Source organism: Conger conger, chromosome 11 (genome assembly GCF_963514075.1).
Source record: "Conger conger chromosome 11, fConCon1.1, whole genome shotgun sequence".
Classification (NCBI taxonomy): domain Eukaryota; kingdom Metazoa; phylum Chordata; class Actinopteri; order Anguilliformes; family Congridae; genus Conger; species Conger conger.
In genome coordinates, this window is record NC_083770.1 from 1931313 (window position 1) to 1947500 (window position 16188).

The window sequence follows — 16188 nt, forward strand, 5'->3', positions numbered from 1 at the left end:
TGCCCGCACGCTTCTGCACTGATGCGCTGTGACACTGCCAGCCGGCTCGTGGGCTCTGCGCAGGCGACAGGGTTGTGTGATTTTCGGGCGGGTGTGTGCGTGCATCCGGCCGCACGCCCCTGCCGGGACGCCAGCTGGAGAGGCAGTGTGGTCAGCTTGCGCGCGGCTTAGCGGAAGGCCGGCTCCGGTCGACGCGCTAAGACGTCTGTGATCCCCCTGAAGACAGTTGGCCGAGTCGCGATTTGGTGGCCTCGCAATACCTGAGGGAGCGCTATCTGGTGAGCACTAAATTAGCCTGGTAGCAGCCAGCGTTATATCTGCTTTAGGCCGCAAAGCCGGTTATTGGATTTCTCTGCTGTCTCGAGGAGAGGAGGAGGCTTGCCAGCCAGTATTACAATGGGACCGTCTGGCCTGAGCCCAAAAAAGAAATCTGTGAAGGAATGGAGGAAAAGGAAAGAAAAGAAAAAGAGGGATGCATGGCAAATGGAGAAGACAAACGGCGGAGGGGGCAGCAAGTCTCTGTGTAAAAAACAGCCACGCTCAAATTCTCTCTGACAAACATCCCTTTTAGCAAGTCAGCATTATTTGTTTGCGGCATTCGATTAAACAAGCACTTTATGTTTCTTTGCTAATTGAACACTTTTGCTGCTACCACTCCCGACTCTCCCAAACAACACAAACACCATATCTCAAAAGGGCAAGCGTCAGTCGTGTGCGATTCCAATCTGAGACTGCCAGCTTCATCCAGGACTCTCTAAATGTCAGGGATTCTTGAGTCACCTTGAAATACCCTTTTCTGTGGAGACAAAGCAGAACATCACCTTTCAAGGCTTTTAAGTCCAATAACAGCTCCTGCACATTTGGAAAAAAAAAAAAAGAAGAGAAAAATAGTCAGAGAAATCACCATGGTGATACAAGAGGTCAGGGAAATATTTTTCCTTCTGGTGCGGTAATGCATGAGCACAGCTTGACACGATGCCTTTGTGTCATTGTCATCTCCTTTCTTTAACTCTCGTTTTTAATTAAAACGGGCGGGGGAAGAGTAAACTCAGCGTTTTTGGCAACAAAAGGGGGGTCTTCCGAATTTGATTACTGGACACTCATACAAGGTTAGAGGAAGCGAGCCACTCTTGGGATGTTTAAGTCACATTTCCGTTAAGACACATTTCCGTTAACCTAACCTAACTGAAACACCCAAATTCCAGTGCCAGCCCTGCTGAAAAAAATTGCTCAAGCTATGTTTTGAAACAGCTGACAAGACAAGACAAGACAAGCTTCCAGCATGAGCTGGTTGACCAGCTCATACCCAGCTACACCATTACATTATATAAGCAAGAGACAATCTTCCCCTGGAGCAAGGCAGCGTTAAGGGCCTTGCTCAAGGGCGCAACGGCTGTGTGGATCTTATTGTGGCTACAACGGGGATCGAACCACCAACCTTGTGGGTCCCAGTTATGTACCTTAACCACTACGCTACAGGCTGCCCCACACGACCAGCTTATGACCAGCTTGAACATGCTGGTTGAGGAGCTCATACATCAGTGCATGACTGAATTTCACAGCAGGGATGACACGGTGTATGCTGCATTCCATTCAAACACATGCAATTAGGGCTGAAAAGCAGACCAGGGTAATACCCTGGTATCGCTGGTATAATGCAGGTATAGCATTCATACACTATTGAACTAGCTTTGAACATTGTTAATAATTTCTCCTGTTTCCAAAGAGAACTGTCAGCAGGAGGAGGGAATCATTTTACAACCCTTATCGAATGTGTTTCCAGACACCCAGCCCCACAGAGGAGGAAAGAGAGGGAATAAGGCACCATGTAAGAGGACCCAAACAAACTGGCAGAGCTGACCAACTGACCAGGCTGTGTGATGGACTTCCTCTTCGCACTGAGCTAATCAGTGCTAACTGACCAGAAGGATGTATGTTACCAACACACAGGACACTGAGTCAGTTTTGTGCAAGATTGAGGTCGCTCTGAGCAACATGTGTTCCTGACAAGAAAATAATAAATGAATGGTACATGGTTCAGCAGTCAATGAAGTCAATTGAAAAGGCGACTAGATCAAAATGTTGTGTTTGTATTGACAAAACAACTTTTTGCTGTTCCAGGGAACTCATTGTTTGTGTGCAAGACTAGCAACATGAAGATCGATTTTAGTTTACGGACTTTAGTTTAGCCAAGGGTGACCTCATCATGTGAGGATCTTTCTGACGGACTGTGCATCATGAGATACTTTCTCTAATATGATAAGACTCGGCTTAACAAAAAGGCAAAATTATCTGATGTCAAGATGTTAGGACTGATGAGAAAACTAAGACAGCAGGCGTTTGTCAGAGAGAGGCCCTGGGAGAGAACCAGATTGGGTGCACAGCCAAAGGAAATCATCCAACCACATGGCCAGATATTCATTCTGTACTGGACAAAGGATGTTGTTTCCAACAAGCCGCCATACAGACTGTATAAACCTCAATTCATAAAAGGCTTGACAGTATAAGATGACCATTGTGTTTTGGTAAGATACATAATATTTTTTCCAACAATGTCTATGTCTTTTCTAAATAATTGTAAATTAATGTATTTTGTTCTACTGTGCATGGGTAATCTGCAATTAAAAGCATTGGCATTATCTTTCAAAATGATTATTTTGAAATAAATCATTATTTTTTGTTAATTTAGTGGAATTTAGTTAGCTAATTAACTTTAGCTGTTTCATTAACTAGTCTTTTGTTATTGCAGGAAATGGTAGATCCAAAGTACTGTAGATAACGTGGAATGGCAGAGTACTATTTATCAACCAACAATATTATAGTTATATTTGTGAGGGATATGCGGATATGCGATTCTGCCAGTGTGCATATTTTTCATAGTTAACATTAGATGACAGCGAATACTTCATGAACAAAATTGAGTTTGAGCTACCAAAAATTGAGTATGCATGTTATGAATGGTACTGACGACCAAAAAGCAGACCAACGGATGATCCAAAAACGTTGTTTATTCAGTCCAGAGCCAAGAGATCAACAGACAATGCCCAAATCAGAAAGCAAAATAATAGTCAAATAAAACAAGCAAAGGTCAAAATCCAGGGAGTCAGAAAAACAAAGGTACAAAAGGGCTGAGGCAAAAATCAGTCGAAAAAACGAAGCAAGTAATCAAAAACCAAAGAAACAGATGGGCAACCAAAACAAGAGGGCAAGGCAGACTCGGAAAACAAATCAAAGGGTTGTCCTAAAGATAGTAAGAGACAGGTGCGAGCACTTCGCTGAAACTAACCAAGTAATCAGGGATAGCATAGGAAGGTGGAGTTCTAGAACAGCGTGGAAAGCTAGGAGATTACGTTAGTGAGTTAGTTATGTGATTATTCTAAACTACCCATTTAAAGTCACTGTTAGTTTATTAGTTAGACAGGCAGTAAGTGTATGAATCGGATTAGTACTATATAATATCTAGATTTGTAGTAGTTAGTAAGAATAGTGCTTTACAACATTTAACTATTGAGAGAAGCTGGAAGTAAGGAATGCGAGGCTGGAAGAAATGTTGAAAACCTGGAAACTACTGAAACCACCCGAATAGTGAAGAAAGGAAGACAGGGGAGTGAAACATTCAGAAACATTCAGACACAGACATCACAGGGGATCACGAATGCAAATAAGTAATGGGAAACAATAACCAGATATGAATGAATGTTTATAAATAACAAGAATAAACAATAATAACACGAAAAACAGAACAAATTTAGAACATTACAATGCAAACACTTGGTTTGGGGAAGAGTAGCTGTCATTCCCCAATTAGCTAGAACCAAAATCCTTGTGGTGGGTGGGGTGTAGGACTTCATTGAAATGCACAGAAAATCATACACTCCTCTGCTGTCTGTCTGGGTAAATATGCAGCCTTAGACTAAGTTATTATTGGAAGTTAAGAATACTTCACATGATTGGCAGCACGGCCATCACCTAATCAGACGTGGTTCTGGTGCCGGGCGACCCAGCGAGGCGTGTACCTGGAGTCGACTCGCTCAGTTTGAATGTTGTGTTTGCTGGAAAAACTCCATGCCCACGTAAAGTGACTTCAGAGGGGAAGCCGTTGACGCAGCCTGGCCCCACTTCACTATAGGAACACAAGATGACTGCTTATTGTCTGTAATTTATACTGTGGGTAGTCATGACAACTATAGATCCACTAGAGTTGATATATAAATTACGACTGTAATTGTCATTGACTTTCATGTTATTATATGTCACATAGCTCGTATCCTGTTTTTCTCTTAAAGGGAAACTGTACTGGAAAAAGAACAGACATGAGCTCAAAATGCCATGAATGTTACCTTTAGCAGCGTCTCTCATGTGGTTTCTGTTTCTTGCGCATGTTTCAAAATGGCATACTTTCTGGTTTATAGTGTTAAAAACTGGGGACATTGTTTACAAATGTTCAATATGCAAGCTATGCACTGTGGGACTATGCACTCCAGCTCAAAGTTCCCACTTTCTAATGGGGTGTTGACTGATCGCTATATCTCTAGAGATATCTTCTCCCGATCTCTTCTCTATATCACGCAGTTGATGGTTGCCGATTGATGTTTTTGCACTTGCCTTTGTATCAATTGTGTATTGTATCAACAGTGTTCTTTGTTAGCTCTTCTGCCTTAAGAAATAGGTCTTTGGACCAATCTATTATTTCATTTATTTATTTGTACATTTATCTGTCACTTATTCAATATTTCTCATTGGCTTTTTATTTTTAGATCAATGTGAAACATGTAACTGTTTAAGCATGCCATTTTTTGTGGTTTGACATTTAAAAATGGCATTCTCAGAGCACCGGAGCTCAGAATATGACATTCAGAAGGGCTGTTTGTGTGTTGGTTGTTCGCAGAGAAGAATGTCTCGGACCTGTGGCTACCTCCGGATGAGCGCGGGCAGAACGGGGATATGTGCTGGGGGAAGAGGCTCCATGCCGCTATGTACGCCGGCCCTGGAGATTAGCTCAGATAATAGTGTGGATAATCTTCCGACAGCTCCCAGCTGTATTCCCATCTGTCTGCGTCCTCTGACAGTGACACCTGATAGATAAACACCTCAATAATTTCCCCGTTTTACTCCACCTGTTTTTCAGGAAGCACGCGTTTACTGAATGAGGCAAACTCAGCAAATGTGAACTGACGATTCCAGCCGCATAGCGACTACAAGATTAACATATCGGGCGTGTGTGATTCTCCGATTTGTGTAAAACATTTCCAGTTACGTTTCTGTGATTATGCCAATTCAATCAGAAGAGGGTTTTTCCATCATCTCTGGTTTAATAACAAGATCACCACCATCTCCATGCCACTACTCTTCCTCCATAACTACAGGCAGCTTCAGCAACTGGAAACTGCACCTGGAAAACATTCTGTGCAGCTAAGATAAGATGCTTTTAAAAATAAGGAAAATAAATCCACTAAATATCAAAGTAATTTGCTTAAGTAGTTAAATGAAATAAAATCAATATTTGTGGTAACCACCCTTTGCCTTTCAAACTGCATCAAATTCTCCTAGGATCCCTTCTTTGGAATTCTCTTTTCTACTGATGCACTAATGCAGAAAACAAATATAGAATATATAAGACCAAATTAATCTAGAGTGCTTTAGATTGTATATTTACGGACTTTCACTTGGGTTTTACTTTAGTTTAATGTTATTTATTAATTGAAGATCCATATAATTTCTATCATTCTCTTAAATGTTGACTACATTTGATTTCTTTGTGTTATTAACAATAATTGAAGCAATGCAGAAATTAAACATGTCACTCACATTCCATTCCTATTCAGGATGGATGGGACCAAGCCTTTGCTCACATGTAGGTTGTCCTCATATCCATATCTCAGGAAGGGTCACAAGAAGATCACATAGTACCTTTGGTTGTAGCTCAGTCAGACAACACAAAGACTGAAATGCCTACTGTCTCGAGACTGTGATCTCTCCTTGATCCCGCATGCAGAGCACTGCTGAATTAAAGGTCATCCTACTCTCCACAACATAGGCATTCGACTATGAAAGTACCGACGGCTCCCATTAAAAAGGCAGATTCGACAGATATACTACATTTGATGGACTGTGTCGGCAGCCTTTTCCACAGGGAAGAGGAATGGCTCCTAAATTAGGTTTTAAATGTGGATTGCAACAATTGGTTTTCACCCTTCCCTCAGTCAAGGGATCCCGCTGAGGCAGTTTTTCCCCATCTTCCTCCTTTGGGTTGAGGCAAATTCCGTCTCGATTCAGGCTATTACCTGAACTTTTTTTGGAATTCATCCAGTATTTAGCATTTTTAAATGAATGAATTTCATTATTTTGGGGATTTCACTCGAATTGACCCCAAAACCACTTATCATCCATTCTGAAGGCACCTGCTCCATCCCTTGGAAGACGAGGTCACCCTTGGCTAAACTAAAGTCCATAAACTAAAATTGATCTTCATATTGCTAGTGTTGCACACTGAGTTCCCTGGGACAGCAAAAAATGTGTTTTCAATTGACTTTATTGGCTGCTGTACCGTGCACCATTCATTGAGCTGGATTAAACCGGACCAGACTTGTGCAGGCATCCCACACTGACAAAAATTATTTCAGGGAGATTAAATAACTGGGTCCCCCTACGCATTCAGTTCTTTAATTTACGACTACTCATCTATTCGTGACAAGATAATGGTAACTTCACTTCTGCCTGTGGTGCAGGTTGCTGATTGGTGGTGCAGGTTGCTGATTGGTGGTGCAGGTTGCTGATTGGTGGTGCAGGTTGCTGATTGGTGGTGCAAGTTGCTGATTGGTGGTGCAGGTTGCTGATTGGTGCTGCAGGTTGCTGATTGGTGCTGCAGGTTGATTCTGCCCACCCACAGGTGTCAGGGAGCAGGTGACACATTCCGGGAGACTCCCGACCTTCTGGGGTGGGATACCTGCTTTCACGTGGGAATGGTAACTTCAAAGGTACAGTCCTGAAAGAATGATAAAAAGGGGCAAACACAATACCTAATGATACTAAAAAGAAAACCTCATTCTTCTGAGTTGAAGAGAAAGCAGTTAGGTTTGACTCGTCCCTTCCCAAATGCAGAATGGGTCTAGAGGGCTGAAACAGCACTGACCCACACAATTACTTCCCCAGTTCAGTCCGTATCTAATTACACACCTCCAGCGCACTATAGCCAGGAAATGTATTTCTGACTGAAAAGGACACTGTAATAATGCCAATAAGTCATGCATATTTAGTTCTCTTTCATGTCCTGTGTTAACTCCTCCTACCCCACCCCCTCTGTTCCCTTCCTCCTTTCTTATGCAGTCTCTTTCAAGGCTCAGCCCAGCTTCCTCTTTCCAATCCACCTGCTTTCCTGGACACGAGGTCATTGACGGTAGCACGATGCTAAAAATACACGCTCAGGCTAACTTGTGGACCAAACTGTGACTGGTTTGGTCTCTCTCACCGAGGCTCTGCAATTAAGCGGTTTAATATTCTCCACAAGTATCTGTGCTCAATCAGTGCAGTCCACCTCCTGTTATCTCCCCCGACGCCGTGGGATTCTTTATGGGCGTCTGTGGCACACACGATGGAGAAATATACACCCAGGCGCTTCCCTGAGCTGAAGGAAAGTGCTCTTCGATAACCGCGAATAATAGGTGAGTTATGCGTTACAGGCTCAAAGCAGGAAATGGTCAACTCAAAGCACATTAATCATAAAGGAAATCTCTGCAGCCTTCACTGGCTATAGTGGCCTCGGCAAGGCAGATTTTCACTGCATTGCTGACAATTTTTCCCCCCTTGAGGAGTGATGGCAGAGGTGTACCCTGAACAAGTAGATTACACCTCTACAGCTCTGACTTTGCCTCAGCTCTTAATTACAAACACGACTGACATAATTATCTGAATAAAAAGCTTAATCTCTTGTGCCTCAAATTTTAATATATTGCCTCAGAAAATGTTTAACTGAATCATCTTCGAATGATTCAGTTAGGTAATCAAAATCCCTTCTGCACTTATTTCCATGAAGCTCTTTGTGTAGTTAATTAGTCTTTTAATGTATTCAATATCAGTCCTCTGTGCATGTGTGTGTGTGTCTTCACTAACACAGTGTTATTGGTTATCCATGACAAGAAGTGACAAAATTAGAGTATTGTTTACTGCCACGGTACACATACATCTGCCATCCCCTCCCACTCCCATTCTAAGGCTACGTCGCTGGAGAAAACAGTTCCCTAATAACCTCCCTGTGTAATAACCTCCCGGTGTAATAACCTCTCGGTGTAATAACCTCCCTGTGTAATAACCTCTCGGTGTAATAACCTCCCGGTGTAATAACCTCCCGGTGTAATAACCTCTCGGTGTAATAACCTCCCTGTGTAATAACCTCCCGGTGTAATAACCTCCCTGTGGTTCCTGTGGGCGTGGGTTCTGCTCCCCCAGCGGGTTCCTGCGGGCGTGGGTTCTGCTCCCCCAGCGGGTTCCTGTGGGCGTGGGTTCTGCTCCCCCAGCGGGTTCCTGTGGGCGTGGGTTCTGCTCCCCCAGCGGGTTCCTGTGGGCGTGGGTTCTGCTCCCCCAGCGGGTTCCTGTGGGCGTGGGTTCTGCTCCCCCAGCGGGTTCCTGTGGGCGTGGGTTCTGCTCCCCCAGCGGGTTCCTGTGGGCGTGGGTTCCGCTCCCCCAGCGGGTTCCTGTGGGCGTGGGTTCTGCTCCCCCAGCGGGTTCCTGTGGGCATGGGTTCTGCTCCCCCAGCGGGTTCCTGTGGGCGTGGGTTCCGCTCCCCCAGCGGGTTCCTGTGGGCGTGGGTTCTGCTCCCCCAGCGGGTTCCTGTGGGCATGGGTTCTGCTCCCCCAGCGGGTTCCTGTGGGCGTGGGTTCCGCTCCCCCAGCGGGTTCCTGTGGGCATGGGTTCTGCTCCCCCAGCGGGTTCCTGTGGGCGTGGGTTCTGCTCCCCCAGCGGGTTCCTGTGGGCGTGGGTTCCGCTCCCCCTCGGGCCGGGCCGGGCGGTGCTGCCGGAGCGAGGCCTGACCCACGCCTGCTCCACAACAGAGAGGAGGCTGGTGAACGAGCAGGCGTGATGCTGCTGCCGGATATCGCTCCTTTTTTTGCTCTCCACGCTCATTACAGGCCAAGAGTAATGAGCCAAGAGTACCCCACTCGCATTACAAGCCAAGAGTACCCCACTCTCATTACGAGCCAAGAGTACCCCACACTGATTATGAGCCAAGAGTACCCCACTCTCATTACGAGCCAAGAGTACCCCACTCTCATTAAGAGCCAAGAGTACCCCACTCTCATTATGAGCCAAGAGTACCCCACTATCATTATGAGCCAAGAGTACCCCACTATCATTATGAGCCAAGAGTACCCCACTCTCATTAAGAGCCAAGAGTACCCCACTCTCATTAAGAGCCAAGAGTGATGAGCCAAGAGTACCCCACTCTCATTACAAGCCAAGAGTACCCCACTCTCATTATGAGCCAAGAGTACCCCACTCTCATTAAGAGCCAAGAGTACCCCACTCTCATTAAGAGCCAAGAGTGATGAGCCAAGAGTACTCCACTCTCATTATGAGCCAAGAGTACCCCACTCTCATTAAGAGCCAAGAGTACCCCACTCTCATTAAGAGCCAAGAGTGATGAGCCAAGAGTACCCCACTCTCATTACAAGCCAAGAGTACCCCACTCTCATTATGAGCCAAGAGTACCCCACTCTCATTATGAGCCAAGAGTACCCCACTCTCATTAAGAGCCAAGAGTGATGAGCCAAGAGTACTCCACTCTCATTATGAGCCAAGAGTACTCCACTCTCATTAAGAGCCAAGAGTACCCCACAGTCATTAAGAGCCAAGAGTACCCCAAGCACACACACAAACACACACACACACACACACAAACACACACACACAAACCTGCACACAAACACACACGCTAAAGCACAACGCGCACACACACGTACGCACATAAACACACACACAAATCCACACACGCAAAAACAAAAACACGCGCACACACACGCAAACACACACACAAACACACACACAAATCCACACACGCAAAAACACATGCATGCGCACACACACACAAATACACAAACACACAGTGTGTCTGCGTGTGTGTGTGTTTGCATGTGTGTGTGTGGATTTTCTGTGTGTGTGTTTGTGTGTGTGTTTATGTGCGTACGTGTGTGAGTGCAGGTTGTGCTTTTGCGTGTGTGTGGATTTGTGTGTGAGCGTGTGTGTGTGCAGGTTTGTATATGTGTTTGCATGTGTGTGCGTGTGAGCACATATGTCAAGACAGTGTGTGTATGTTTGCGTGTTTGTGAGTGTGTGTGTGTGTGTGTAAGTGTGAGCGCATATGTCCTGGCAATGTGTGTGTTTGCAAATTGTACTTTCCATTGTAAATGCTATTAATGAATTACCCAAGCTTGGCATAAATCTGCTTAATGTAGCTCTCGTGCGACGGAACATTACACTTCTGCTGTGACACTAAATTACTGGAACGGTTTGATCATTTATACTTGAGAATTTTTTTTCAGCTAAATATGCCTGAACAAAAGCTATTTTATTAAATGATGCATTTACTTTGTTACTGATTCTTGTATATGGGTGGGGAGGGGGGGGGGGGGGCTTTTGTCAAACTCTGAAAATTCATATTCCGTGTTTTTGATGTGGATTCCCAGCACAAGATGTGACACTGATTGTTGTTTCTGTGTAAGGAACACTAATGCATATTGGGTGCGATATTTGCTCTGAGTCAGTGTTGTTTACCTACACAGTGGCATATCTGGTGCAACCCTTACCCTCAGGGGACGGGATAGAGCCGGTAATTATGGACTCTATCCTTTGTTGTAGGAATGCAGAGGTTTGTAAGCACAGAGATAAGGTTTACAGTATTGGTATGGTACAGTATGGTACAGTATTAACTGTAACAATGATACACTTTCAGTCAATGTTTTCTGACCAAGGCTTCTCCTTGGTCAAGATGCTTCCAGGCATACCTTCCACCATTCCAACACATCTACTTAAGTATGCCACCTAGGCCATAGTGCTGGTATCAAATTTTACAGCCTGCATCCAAATATGCAAAAAATCTCCTTTACTCCACTACCGCCCCCCTCTACTCCTTGCCCTGTAAAACTGGTCTTTGTGGACTCTGTCCTTCTCTGTCCCAGTATTGGAGTAGAGGAGTGAAGTGTGACAATAGAACATGCTGTTCCAGTACAGCATGCGAGGTGTTCCAGTGTCTGACACATCGGGATTTTGGGATTACAGTAAATCATTATGTTAGCATAGGTTTGCTTCAATCCAATGTTGCTAGTTACATATTAATTAGTGCCTTTGTGAACTGCAATGTCAGATATGCAATGTTTGTACAGGCTACTCAAGCCTACTCTGCTACTCATGGTTGAAACTTACAATGGACTGACCATGTGGAAGATCTGTAACTGGCTGTGGTGATTAAATAGTCTATCTTCTCCCCTCCCTTCAGTAGGGTTAAACAGGATGTACACTACCTGATCAACTGAGACATTTTTTTGCAAGATACTATGTATCTAGCTAGCTACCTGCCTACCTTAAACTTGCTAGCTTGCAAGTTAGCTACTTTCTTGCCTAAATTTAACTTGAGATAATTGTAACTGAAATGCAGTGGCTTCAATGTATTGTGTTGTAGATTTAAAGGTAAACATGTTTTTTAAGTTTTTTGGAAATGTATTAAAATAAAAAACTGAAATCTCTCTTTTATATACAGTATGTGTCCAGACCTTAACTCAATCAGCTTTGAATATTCTTCAGTAAGTCTCTACAAGTTTTATACACCTGGATTTGGGCAATTTATCGCATTCTTCCTGATAGATCCTATAAAGCTCTGTCTTTGGATGGGAAGCATCTGTGAACTACTATTTTCAGGTTTCTCCACAGATGTTCTGTGCGGTTTATTCTGGTTGTGTGTGTGAGTGTGTGTGTGTGTGTGTGTGTGCTGAGAGTTGAACCGTCATCCCAGTCTGAGGTTGCATGCACTCTCTAGCAGGTTGTATTCCAGGACCTCTCTGTATTTGGCTGCATTCATCCTTTCCTCAGTTCTGACCAGCCTCCCTGCCGCTGAGAAGCAACCCCATAGCACAATGCTGCCACCACCATGCTTCACCGTAGGAATGGTATTAGCCAAGTGATGAGCAGGAGCTAGTGTTTGTCATATGCCTTTTACTCCAGAGTGTCTTCCCTCTAGCCACTCTACCATACAGGCCTGATTGATAGAGTGCTGCTGAGATGGTCATCCTTCTGGCAGGTTCTCCCATCTCTGCAGAGGACTTCCAAACCTCTGTTAGAGTGACTGTTGGATTCTTGGTCACCTCCCTGACCAAGGCCCTTCTTGCCCGGTTACTCAGTTTGACTGGATGACCAACTCTAGGAAGAGTTCTGGTGATTCTTACTTTTCACGATCATTGAGGCCACTGTGCTCCTGGGAACACTCAAAGCTTTAGAAATCATTTTATACCCTTGCCCTGTTATATGACTGAACATAGAATTCATGCTTTGTTTTTGTCCTGACATGCAGTGTGAATTGTGGAACCTTATATACACAGGTGTGTGCCTTTCGGCCCACGCCAATCAATTCAATTTGCCACAGGTGAACTCCAATCAAGTTCTAGACACTAATTAAAGCAAACAGAATGCACCTGACCACAATTTGCTACAGTGCTACAGCAGAAGGTCTGAATATTTCTGTAAATTACAGATTTATTTATTTTTCTCCCAATTTAGTAGCCAGTTGTACCCCCCTCTATTCCAATTCGAGTTAGTGTTAGATGCACCATCCACACCCCGCCCCCCCGAGGAAGAGCGACACGCCTTCTTCAACACGTCTCATCTCTCTAATCGTGTCCGTGATTCCGAGGCGTCCGAGGCGCTTATTGTGTGGCGATCAGCTAACCCTGCCAAGACCCTCCCTCTGGAGCAGCGAGCCAATCAATGCTGCTCCACGTTAACCCGCCAAACTTGGCTTTTGGCAGGACCCGGAATCGAAACCCGGTCCCCGGTGTGCAACTGCAGCGAACTGCAACCACACGTCCACATGCTGCATCTCAGCCTGTTATGTATGGGCCATTCTGAACACAGCTCTTCTTTAAAAAAAATTTAAAAAAGAAAACAAAATGAATGTACTTCTTTGGACACTCCGTAATGCACTATAGGCACAAAGTACAAAGCTGCTGTTTTCAAATAAATAACAGAGGTGGGAAGTGATCAGAAAGCAGCAGAACTGTATCTTCCACCTGTGAACTCGCTAGCTGATTTCACTGATTACTTCTTGCTTTCTGAATCTGGATTTCCACCTTTGAATAATCATAAAAACAGTACAAAGACCTGTATTGTGACCAGGCATTTATGTATTTCCATGGATAATTTAGTTTATAAGCACAAGGGTTTTTTTTGCCCTGTTTCAATACTGCAGCCCAGCTGCAAAATTACTGTAGTCACGTTTGACCTGTGACCGTACAGGTGATGTAAATGACTGTTTCAGGCCATGTGACCGTACAGGTGATGTAAATGACTGTTTCAGGCCATGTGACCGTACAGGTGATGTAAATGACTGTTTCAGGCCATGTGACCGTACAGGTGATGTAAATGACTGTTTCAGGCCATGTGCCCGTACAGGTGATGTAAATGACTGTTTCAGGCCATGTGACCGTACAGGTGATTTAAATGACTGTTTCAGGCCATGTGACCGTACAGGTGATTTAAATGACTGTTTCAGGCCATGTGACCGTACAGGTGATGTAAATGACTGTTTCAGGCCATGTGACCGTACAGGTGATGTAAATGACTGTTTCAGGCCATGTGACCGTACAGGTGATGTAAATGACTGTTTCAGGCCATGTGACCGTACAGGTGATGTAAATGACGGTTTCAGGCCATGTGCCCGTACAGGTGATGTAAATGACTGTTTCAGGCCATGTGACTGTACAGGTGATGTAAATGACTGTTTCAGGCCATGTGACCGTACAGGTGATGTAAATGACTGTTTCAGGCCATGTGACCGTACAGGTGATGTAAATGACGGTTTCAGGCCATGTGCCCGTACAGGTGATGTAAATGACTGTTTCAGGCCATGTGACCGTACAGGTGATGTAAATGACTGTTTCAGGCCATGTGACCGTACAGGTGATGTAAATGACTGTTTCAGGCCATGTGCCCGTACAGGTAATGTAAATGACTGTTTCAGGCCATGTGACCGTACAGGTGATGTAAATGACTGTTTCAGGCCAGTGTGCACAATTCAACTGGCTGTTACTATGTTCTATGTTCTCATAACGAGCATGTTGCTGGGCGGTGTTTTCCTGGGAGATCCAGGCGGCAGTGTTGCTCATAAAGCTTCGGTGGGGCGCCAAGGCAGAACACTGACACACAGCAGAAACAGCTAAATTAATAGGAAAAGGAATACATGTACTTATAGAATCATATTTTTCAGTTCTTGACATTACATCACATTTGCAGTGTTCAGAATGTTACATTGTAAAAAATAGCAATGAGGACTATGCTCTAAAAGTGTCTTGCAGTTTGGTGGATATGGATGTGGGAAATGTTACTTCTGGCTATAATATGATAAATGTCACGAGGATAAAAACCTTGCGTTGTGTAGCCTTTCGGTATAAAAGGCATCTAAAAAAACAGCCGTGAACATTGTTAATATAACTGTTGATGACAAAAACTGTGTATTTCACAGTTAGTGAAATATGATATCAATGGGGTGAAAACCTGCAATGATATCCATTATGTTGGTTACACTAGATTAAATCTGTATTTCTTACAGCGAAAGCAAACCCACAGGTAAAAGAGCAGGGAGCTATGGTCTCATGTAGACATAATGGAGCAGTGATTCATTCATTCATTCATTCTTTCATTCATTATCCAAACCCACTTATCCTGAACAGGGTCGCAGGGGGGCTGGAGCCTATCCCAGCATACATTGGGCGAAAGGCAGGAATACACCCTGGACAGGTCGCAGGGCACACACACCATTCACTCACTCACTCATACCTACGGGCAATTTAGACTCTGCATGTCTTTCGACTGTGGGAGGAAACCGGAGTACCCGGAGGAAACCCACGCAAACACGGGGAGAACATGCAAACTCCGCACAGAGAGGCCCCGGCCGACGGGGATTCGAACCCAGGACCTCCTTGCTGTGAGGTGGCAGTGCTACCCACTGCACCATCTGTGCCACCGTGGAGCAGTGATGCAATTCATTACAACTGTACTGCTCTCTGCCAGTGTGGTCACATTGAAAGCATGATAAGGGATAGTCAACCTGTAGTTCATATCCAGGTTGTCGGTGAATCATATTGCTTGTTTCCATCCATCTGCATTTAGGGCCGACATTGTCTCAGGCGGTAAGAGCAGTCATCTGGCCGTCAGAGGGTGGCTGGTTCAATCTTGCCCGGGGTGTGTCGAAGTGTCCCTGAGCAAGTTGGTAGTTGGTACCTTGCATGGCAGCCAATCGCCGTTGGTGTGTGAGTGTGAGTATGAATGGGTGAATGGGAAGCATTATTTGTACAGCGCTTTGCATAAAGGCACTATATAAATGTCAACCATTTACACAATCAGCACTTTATCAGTTACACAATATGAACACAATCAGCACTTTATCAGTTCCACAATATGAACACAATCAGCACTTTATCAGTTCCACAATATGAACACAATCAGCACTTTATCAGTTACACAATATGAACACAATCAGCACTTTATCAGTTACACAATATGAACACAATCAGCACTTTATCAGTTACACAATATGAACACAATCAGCACTTTATCAGTTACACAATATGAACACAATCAGCACTTTATCAGTTACACAATATGAACACAATCAGCACTTTATCAGTTACACAATATGAACACAATCAGCACTTTTTGATACATTCTCTATATATACGCTGGGGCTTGTCCAGGGCATGGCAGGGACATTTCAAACCCAATACCACCCAATACCCAATACCACCCAATACAACTCCAAAGTTGTTCTTATTCATACTTTTTCTATTAAATCTAGCAGAGGAACCAAGACAGCGATTGGATATTAATTCATTCATTTATTAATTTGTTTAATCATTCATTAATTCTTCAAACTTCAAAGTTCAAGTTCTTCAAATAGGCATCAATATCATCAAAGGGGGACACACATCC